Here is a 9679-nt window from a genome sequence, read left to right on the forward strand (position 1 = left end):
CCATGTCAAACAGGTTGTAAAATTGGGTGGTGTCATGTGATGCCTCACTTAACCACATTGCTTAGTGACCAAAGTTCCAGTCCCAACTGTGGTCATAAGTCAAGGACTACCTGTATCTATACCAAGCATATGATTTTACTGATATATTTTTTCCATTCAGATATAAGATCCCAATTTCTAAAGCATGGAAGTTCATTCCTTCTCATTCTATCAAATTCCAATTTCCATGGTATTTTATAATCGAGGTTTAATGTCAACAGCACAAACCAATTACAATTGCATCAAATTCTCCAAACCATGGTGTATGGTTATAATTTTAATTAACACTAAAGTATAAGAGCAGAAATTCATTTCATGAGGGGAAAAAAATCAGAGGGAAAATTTTACATGAAGCTGGGAATTTACAGAAGGATAAACCCTATGAGTATACTGACTATTCCAAAATTGTGGCCCAGATATTGAGTCACTCAGTTAAATTTACTGGTTAAATCACGTAGTATATGCTGTCTTCACACGTTAAGCCCATCAATCACAGCTAAATAACTGCAACGGTAGTGTCCCCACAATATGCTAAATCAAACCAAACAAACCACATCATGATTTAATATCATGGCCTTGCTCCTAACATGCTAAATCATTATGTGGCTTGTTTAGTTTCAGATTAACTACTCTAGTTAATCTGAAACTAATTCCTTATTGTATGGATTCAGTCTTATACTGTTTACAATTCAAAGAAAATTACAGATTATTTTCCAAAACTTGAATTAAATTGTGAATAGGGAATCAGGAGGCAAAGGTAAAAAAGCATTTCATCACATTTTCACACATACACATTGCAATAAAGTATTATTAGATGATAACTGGTATATTAAGAGTGTAAAACATAGTATTTATGGAACTGAAATTAACAGAGGTAAAAGCAAGAAAACAATTCTTTTAAAAAAAAATGGCTAACATTTATGTGACAGCCAACTCAAGATCCAAGTGACAGAATTCATAACACAGACCCCCTCCCAATTCTAGCATCATCCTTTTGAATGCAATCTGGATGAAAGATAATTAATAGGAGCCTATTTCATTGGCATACAGACCAGTATAATTATATTTTGAAGTAACCCATACCAAAAGCACCAAGTTAGATATTCTTCATAATTGTGCCTAATGAAATCTGGAAATATCAGTTCTTTTTATTACTATATGTATCTATTCTAAACCAAATTGGAATAACTAAAAAAGACGTTAAAACTGATTCCACAAAACTCTTCATTTGAATTCTCACCAAAAAAATAATTTCAGGAGACTGAGGCACAGTTACACTGAAAAATAAAGAATCCAGTCTTTGGCACAGTTCATTTCCATTTATTTATCTTGTTGCTTGAAGCAGTGTTGAGTTAATTATGAATCTTTAAAATCTTGAGTAACAAAATACTCACGCACATTGCAAATAAGTTGATCTGGCCCAAACTCAAGAACAAACTTTTGCTGATATGAAATTGGTAAAACATGGCATAAGGAATTTACTACAGCAACACTGTTCTCCAAGAAAACTTTAGTTTATTAGTGATGAAATATTTCTTTTTAACTGATCTCATTTATTGTTTAATCTGTTACTGCTTGAGCTGGATAAGCATTTTAGTTGAAATCAGTTTCACTTTTGTTACTATAGCTTCTATTTAGCTGCAGTAGCAGTACTGCCAACTTTACACAGTGAGAGGAGTTGCTAGTGGGAAAGAAAGTCTCCAATGAAATATTTTTAAAGTAATGAAAAGATTCATTTTAAAAAAACTAAATAATTTTGAATAAAACATGAATTATTCATATGCTGAAGTTCTTTACCATTGGAATATCTTTGTCATGTCACCCAATAAGTTCAATATAATTATATAAGAATAACATTAATCAAGACAGGTTATTTAAAATATGTTTTATTATAGACAGAATGCTACTTGGAACCATTCTTCTTGCAACTGTAATACTTTAAGGAATGGAGATGTGGTAAAGTTATTTTACAGTGATTTAAAATTCTAGAATACAGATTCTCATCTCTATTACTGCTGCAAAGCTATTCACTCATAAGTTAAAACTGAACTGGCATAGAAAAGTGAAAGACATTTTAATATTTGCAGTGATTTATAAAACCATTCCAAAAAAAAAAGTTCAAAACAAGCAACTTCATCAAAATAAATAGGATTGGTTAAAGTTCTAGAGAAAATCAAAGTCCACTGAAGTCAATAAACTGTATTTTGGCCAAATCCAGCCAAAATAATTCCTGAAAAAAAAAAAACCTGTTGACTAAATCTTACCATTTGGCATCTCCATATTCTGACCTTACTAGAAAATAGACAGTAACAATTATTTTAGCTACAGGGCATGGCAAAGCATGAAATAACTACTTCAGAGCATTTCCTCATGTGGGTGTGTTAGATAACTGTCAGTTCCAATGTTAAAATAAAGCATGCTGTGACTGAACCAATGTTACGATAGGATGCTCTAGACTTAGATGGGAAGGGGCTTCAAAGAGTTTCTAGGTGCATAATTCATTACACCCAGCTTGGCTATTGTGAGTTACTGCTATATTGCTTACACCAAAACCATTTTTCTTTGTTTCTTTGTGTAAATTATCAAATTTGGCACATCTGATTAATAAAAGTTATATATAAAAAAATTGTAAAAAACTTTTTTACAAAGTTAAACACAAAATACAGAAAAAAGAAAAAGAAAAAAGTGTTGAAAATAAAAAGCCAAGAGAAAGAAAAAGAAAACAAAAATACTTAAAGAAGCGAATTCTGTTCTTCTTTACAGCAGTTATGACACCTGAGATCATTACCCTTCTAAATTATGTAACATGGTTCCCTTCTCCCCTTCCCAACCCTTATTAATCAGTAAATCCAGAGATCATCAGTACATTTTTATCCATTTTCAGCAAAAAGCCCATAAAGGATTTCCAGTCTTTTATAAAAGTAGCTGTTGTTCCCTCCCTAATTAAACAAATCAGTTTAGCCATTTCTGCAAGTTTTGCTGTCTTCACAATCCATTCCTCTGATTACAACTTTTTGAAGAAATCTATTTTGGATGAAAAACTCAGTATTTTATTGATAAATTCTCTTTTTATAAAGGCAGGGTTTTTTTTTTATTTTGTAACCAGTAAAATAAATTATTTCAAACACAACTTTGCTTTCTGTAATGAGATATATACCTCATCTGAGGCTTGCATTAAATTAAACAATCTATTTTTACATTTTAAGGTGGTGCAAGGGGTAATTCATTTGGCATTTACTACTATGCCATTAAAAAAAAAACAGATTTAAATAAAGATTACACAAGAATCCCTCCAAGTGAAAAACCTATTCCCAAACAGTAGCTATACCAATATCGGTTAAATGACATTGTGCTATTGGGATAAGTGGCTCCCAATCACTGCTAAAACTTACCAAGTGGTCCACCTTCAATGGCACTAAATGATTGCACTACAGCCCTCTTAATAACTTATCAATATCTAATCAACATTTCAAGATTTAACATTCCCAGTAGTAGAATTGCACATGTACATATACCCTAGTTCATATATATTTCAACTGAATTATATTTATAGGCAACCGTTGAGGTGCTCATAAAGTATATGAAGAGTAAGGCTACATGGGCATGCTCTATTGCCGTAACAAATAATATATTTGGGGGATGGCAGATACTGCAGAATTGTACCAATAACCCCAGACCTAAAACATTTACTCTAAATGGTGTAAGTCAGTAAAAACTCCTTCAAAGTACGCTTAGATCAAAGCAAGGGGGAGCTCTGTTTTCCAAGCCTCTGGATTATTGGTCATCCAGCAAGAAGCAGCAGTCTCAGTAAAGGTGGGCACCTTATCAATTTATTTTTGTTTAAGGAACCCTTGTATTTCTAAGTACACAACACAGATAGCCTCAAAAACTTATTTGAAAAAAGGACATGAATGATGCAAATAAACTCCATTATAAAGCTAGCTGAGTTAGCTTCGAGGCCTCTGATATCAAGAAAGGCCCAATACAGTTTAAAATAAGAACAGTCTCTTGTTATTTAATAAACTTGGTTTTTTAATGGATTGTTGAAAAATAAGGGGCTTTTATCACTGTTTAAATATAAACACATACAAAATAAAAATACTAAGCATTAAAAACTTAACTCCCTTTGATTAGCATTTATTTTCCAAAGTCTAGTAATTACTCAAGGTTTCTCCAGAATCTTTTACACAACTCCTTGTAGTTTCTCTAGGTATGTTTTTATACAACCAGGAGAGTAGCAGTTTTACCCTGTGGCAGCCCTGACACAAATTCAGGCTTAAAAGCCCATTAAATAGTCCAGTTTATACAGACTTAAAAACAGGAGGGGGGGAAAAGCTCATTTGAAAAGCTGCTCAAAAAAATTTCAATAAAGTACACACATACTTCACCTTCTTTTTTTGAAGAATAAAAATAAACTTACAACTATCTTCAGTGCCTGACGAATATACAAGTTATCAGATGAATTTTCAAAATTATATAATATATACTGGGTACACTGTAAAAGGTATCACCTCCCTTCAGTAACACAGGGCAGAACACAGAATGAAGACTAGAAGGAAGAGAATCAGCTGAGGAGAGTTCTGTATATAAAGGAGGGGGTTGGAAAGGAAGAAATCAAGGACACTAGCTCCCTTTTTAAAAGTTTGTTTTCTTATATTCTCTTTAATATAATAAATAAGCAAAATTAAAGACCCCTTTTTCTATCTGACGAACTAGGAGCAATGTATTTTTAAAGATATCAAGTGGGAAAGATACATATACAACAATGCATCCATTCCCTAAATATGAATTTTATTTTATTTTTTCAACAAAAAACCTTTCAGGATAGTAAAACCTACATACCAGGGTGAAATCTGTTTTTATACCTAGTAACTATGGACTTTAAACTTACATACACCAAACAAAGAGCAGTCACTGTAATATCTGGTCACCGGCATTACAGTTAAAACTGGTTTACAAATACTAACAAAAAAAAAATAATCCAAAAACATGTAACAGTAAACAAGGAGTACATGATATATGGACAGACAGATGGAACTGCATAAACAGAAAGGGGGGAAAAAAGCAGAAACCCACTAACATACGGAGAGGGTTGTTTTAAAGGAGTGAAAGATATTGATTTACTTGGAACTAGTGTTGGAAAAACATATTTGTTTCCTTCACTGATTTAAAATAAAGTAATTAAAGTGAATTATAAAAGCATATCCTTGAATAAGTGGAAAGGGGGCATGCATTTATGGAGAAGCAGGCCTATATATGTTCCAAAACATAAACCCACTAACAGGTCTCGCAAACTTACATCACTAAAATATAAATAAAAAAGCAACAAGAGATGAGATAACAGAGGAGTATCAAGAGGAAAGGGGTGTTGTGGGGGGAGGAAGGGAATTTTGCTCTCTTTTTCTTTCTTTTCATTTTTTATAAAAGTTGGCTGGCCTACCTTGCTCCCCAGTCCTCAGTCTGTCTCCTCATAGTCGCTGTCTCCCTGGAAGTGCAGTGTGAATGGTAATGACTGCCTGTCTCCCTAATGAGTCCATTTTCCTGCTCTTGATGTTGTGTATATACACACACTGCAACCTACCTTACAAACCACAGAGACGGGAGAGAGAGAGAGAGAAAGAGCAAGCGAGAGTGTGAGAGACAGAGAGAAAGACACAGAGAGAGAGAGAGAGAGAGACAAAGCCCTCCTACCAGACAGCAGACAAGCCTCCTTCCCTATCTAGCAAAATACAACTCGGCTAATGCAGCAACAGGTTCAGCACTGCCAGACTGAGACTGTGTAACAGAAAGAGTATATGTAGTGGAGATCAAGATTGCTGGCAAACATATCGTTTAATGTCAGCTGGCCCCACCTTCCTTATTTATGTTACAGGATGTTGGAATGCATTGTTCCAGGCAATCCATGTAATTACCATAGATGCATTTTTTGTGCATATTAGTAGGAAGGATTGAACTGCATCAGCCACTCTGCTTTGTAACCTGATAGCTTTAACACATGCATGGAAGGTGTAAACATATCTCTTTTGATAGGCAAACTACACAAAGCTCACTGACGCTGGGCATGAGATCTTTTAAGAAAGCAACTACTGAAGACAGATTTCCCAAGACAATAGTGAAGCATGGAAAACTGATCTTGTTGGAGATGAAAGCTCTAAAAGATGCTGCCAGGGCACAAATTAAGAGAAGGTCATTATCCCAGCATTTCCTCTCAAATTACATACATACGTACATAATATATAATAACGTGTATAATAACACCCTCTGCTTATAACTGAACAGGTGCAAATTTACTAGTTTGTAGTGCAGGACATACTATAAAAAGGGCAGAAATAAACATTTTTCATTGCAAATAGGACATAGTTATTAAAATTCACATTCAGTTCAACTCACGAGTGAGGCTACATGAAGGGAAATATGTAGGCTACATGAAGGGAAACATCACTGTCTGGACAATAAAATATGTTAAATATGTTCCTCATTTAAAATATGTATATACTTAAAGATATAAGGCAGGTAAATGCTTAGTTTTATCTGAAAAGGATCTACTGGCTTTTTTCATGTTCCCTTCCAAACTGTAAAAGCAGAAGATACTTTTCACACAGTATCACCCAATTCTAACTATGTACTATATTTAGAACATATTTACCAGCCCTTCTCAACCTTTTGACCCTGGAGGAACCCTTGAAATATTTTTCAGGCCTCAGGGAACCCCCATAGGCTCAAATATAGGCCATAAATTACAAAATTATTATATTCTTTTCATGTGTAGGCCTGTATATATAAACAGTGTTCTTAAACTAAAAATAAAGAATGAAACTTCTCCCTTTAATGGGAATTTGCCTGAATTTGAAATAATTTTTTAAATAAATCATGATCTCCCAGGGAACACCTAGTGACCTCTCGCAGAACCATAGGGTTGCATGGAACTCTGGTTGAGAAATGCTGCCATATACTATACATTGAATTTGGTTCGACTGTGCAACAAAGCAACTAGGTTTATTTCTAAGTAAAAGTAAGCCACTCAGAACTGTCAGTTTGCAAAAACAAATAGTATCAAAATATTCCAATAGCATGTGCCCCTTAATTTTCCATAGCCCGCTAGAACACACAGCATGGTCAATTTATTTTCAGCACAGCAATCTAATGTAGCCATTCTCAACCTTTTTACTCCAGAGGAACCCTTGAAATAATCTTCAGTTCTCAGGGAACCCTTGGATAAAAATTGCAAAAAATACAAAAATTTCACAATACAATTCACTTCTAACCTACAGAATCATATTTTACAACAGCAGCAAAGTAGCAGGCCAGCAGCTGAGTCATGGAACAGAAAAATTCTCACCACTGCAAGCACTAGCATCATGTGGCACGCAAAATCCAAAAACAATGTTTATTTTTTCCCAATCACAAGGTTTTGCAGAACCACTAGAGAATTCTCACAGAACCGTAGGATTCCATGGAACCCCAGTTCAGAAAAGCTGGTCTAATATTTCAAAGAAATCCAGAGTCATCAGACTGACAAAGATTTGCCACTCTACAGCAATGTACAACACAGGAGCACATCTAGGTAAGTATGTATGTGATGCACATTATGCATGTATCTCTTGAGCAGATTCCCCTAGAAGTTCATTTGTTCACTCATGATCATAGAAAGGCCCCAAAAGTGAAGGTGAGTCACAGTCTTATCTACTCCAACCACTGATCATGCTGGAGAAGCTGAGAGGTGTTGGAGCCCAACAACAATTGAAGGACCATGAGACCCTATCTCTATATTTGGCAACTTCCACATAACTATATAATTACAATTTTTAAAAGTCAACAAACTTTTCTCCCCCCAGATCATTGTTACTTATGGGTGTTCACTACTGTTAGAAAGATGACAGCCGTAGTACTACATTTTTGAGGTCTTTCTTACTTTATCTATTTCAGGTAAGAAACAGGCAACTACTTATAATGGTATGTGCAACACAATACTAAACTTTATATCACGAATATAGCTCACAATATTACACATACCATAACTGAACTACAAAAATCCAAATGACTGCTAGAGTTAAGATCTTCTGTATATCTTTGCTGCCTTCTTGTCATCACCTGGATTTTTTTGCAGCTCATATCTGATAAGCGTAATAATATACATGCATGCATCAGAGAATGACCAAGATAGAATTCAGTATCACAACAAACTAAAGTTTAATATACAAGTTCAAATACAAAGTAGATACAGTCCTAAGATGTTCCCTCATTATGACTGTCATTAACAGACTAGCTTAGAAATGAGTGCATGTGAACAAATGTTATAGCTCTGAACAAAAAACTTACTAAATCAGACGATTGGTTTATGTGCCTTAGAAAAAAGTTCACATCGACTACCATCAAGACTCAAAGTTATCTTGTCTTGCCACAGAAGGTTTCTGGTAAAGGAAACTAAAGTAATTATTTCAACATTGTCACAATAAATTTTTAGGAACAGAGTTGTGATAATTTTTGGCAAAGCTAATAATATATTTGCCAAACTCAATCTTCAAATTGTATTTTTACATTGTCCCTTTGATGTGGGAAGGAACTCATCTTCTCATTCTTAGACAAGGTAAAGGTCAAATTGCCTTTAAGTTGCACTTCTGGGATATTTTTTTTCGATTTCCCAGTCTAGTCAACAACCCTAATATTCCTCAGATGTGTCCCCTCCAAGTACCAACCAAGCCTAATCCTCCTTAGTTTCTCAGCTGAAAAGGTCAGCCGGGTGCTGCCATATGCTTAGGCATCACACTACGTATGCAAACACATAAATACAATTAGTCTCATTTCCTTTGTTATGTTTTATTTATTTAAATAATTTATTTACAAATTTTCCGCTTCATCAACTTCAGAGAACTTAAGCAATTTACCATTGACATAGTAGAATTTCATGTTTCCGGCCTCAGAAATGCGAATCGTTATGTCTTTTAAGATTTCAAACCCCCTCCCAGCCATCCTTTCTGCTGTGACAATGGCACACAGTTCAGGCTACAAGTCAAGCCCCAAGAGCACTGGGATATATCTTTTTTCCTAGCTCTGATAGAGCAACAATACAAGGAAAAAATATTTTTGTTCTGTTCACAGCCTGTAAATATTAAATATTATTTATTTAATATTACAGTTCTGTTTACATAACAAGCAGATAAGCAGGGTGGTAAGAAGTAAGGGAGTGTGCAATCTCAATCCAGATGGCCTGGACTGAAATGAAACTTTATTATTTAAGTCAAAATGCCACAATATTAAGTATAAGGCATACCAAAAGCAAAGATAATACTTGAATAGTAACTATACTGAGGCAACCTGTAATTGAATCCTCAAATTTTACAGGAATATTACAGAGCCTGTTATCTCTTCTTGCATTTCACTTGTTGCTGTACAGACTTTGGCTGCACTATATGTAATGCCTAGAGAGAAAGGACTACGTAAAAATCATTTGTTTGGCCAGGAAAATTTGACAAAATTAATTCACTCTGTCCGTATAACAGTAAAACAAGCCATGGGTAGCTCTTCTGACTACATATGTCCTATATGGACTTGTTCATTTCTCACACAAAATCTTTCTAGCAAGACAAGTGCATTAAAGTTGGGCCCAAAAGCTATATTCCATCTAGATAACTACAAGGTA

At 34.6% G+C, this 9679-nt stretch overlaps 1 long non-coding RNA gene across 1 annotated transcript in view; it reads right to left on the minus strand.

Moving 5' to 3' along the window:
- LOC134498366 (uncharacterized) overlaps nucleotides 1–5793 on the minus strand; it is a 265013-nt gene extending 259220 nt beyond the window's left edge. The window contains exon 1 of the long non-coding RNA XR_010068028.1: nucleotides 5480–5793. This is a non-coding gene — a long non-coding RNA (uncharacterized LOC134498366). The remainder of the gene's footprint in view (nucleotides 1–5479) is intronic.
- Between the last annotated feature and the right edge of the window lie 3886 nt (nucleotides 5794–9679).

The sequence above is a fragment of the Candoia aspera genome, chromosome 5 (assembly GCF_035149785.1).
Source record: "Candoia aspera isolate rCanAsp1 chromosome 5, rCanAsp1.hap2, whole genome shotgun sequence".
NCBI lineage: Eukaryota > Metazoa > Chordata > Lepidosauria > Squamata > Boidae > Candoia > Candoia aspera.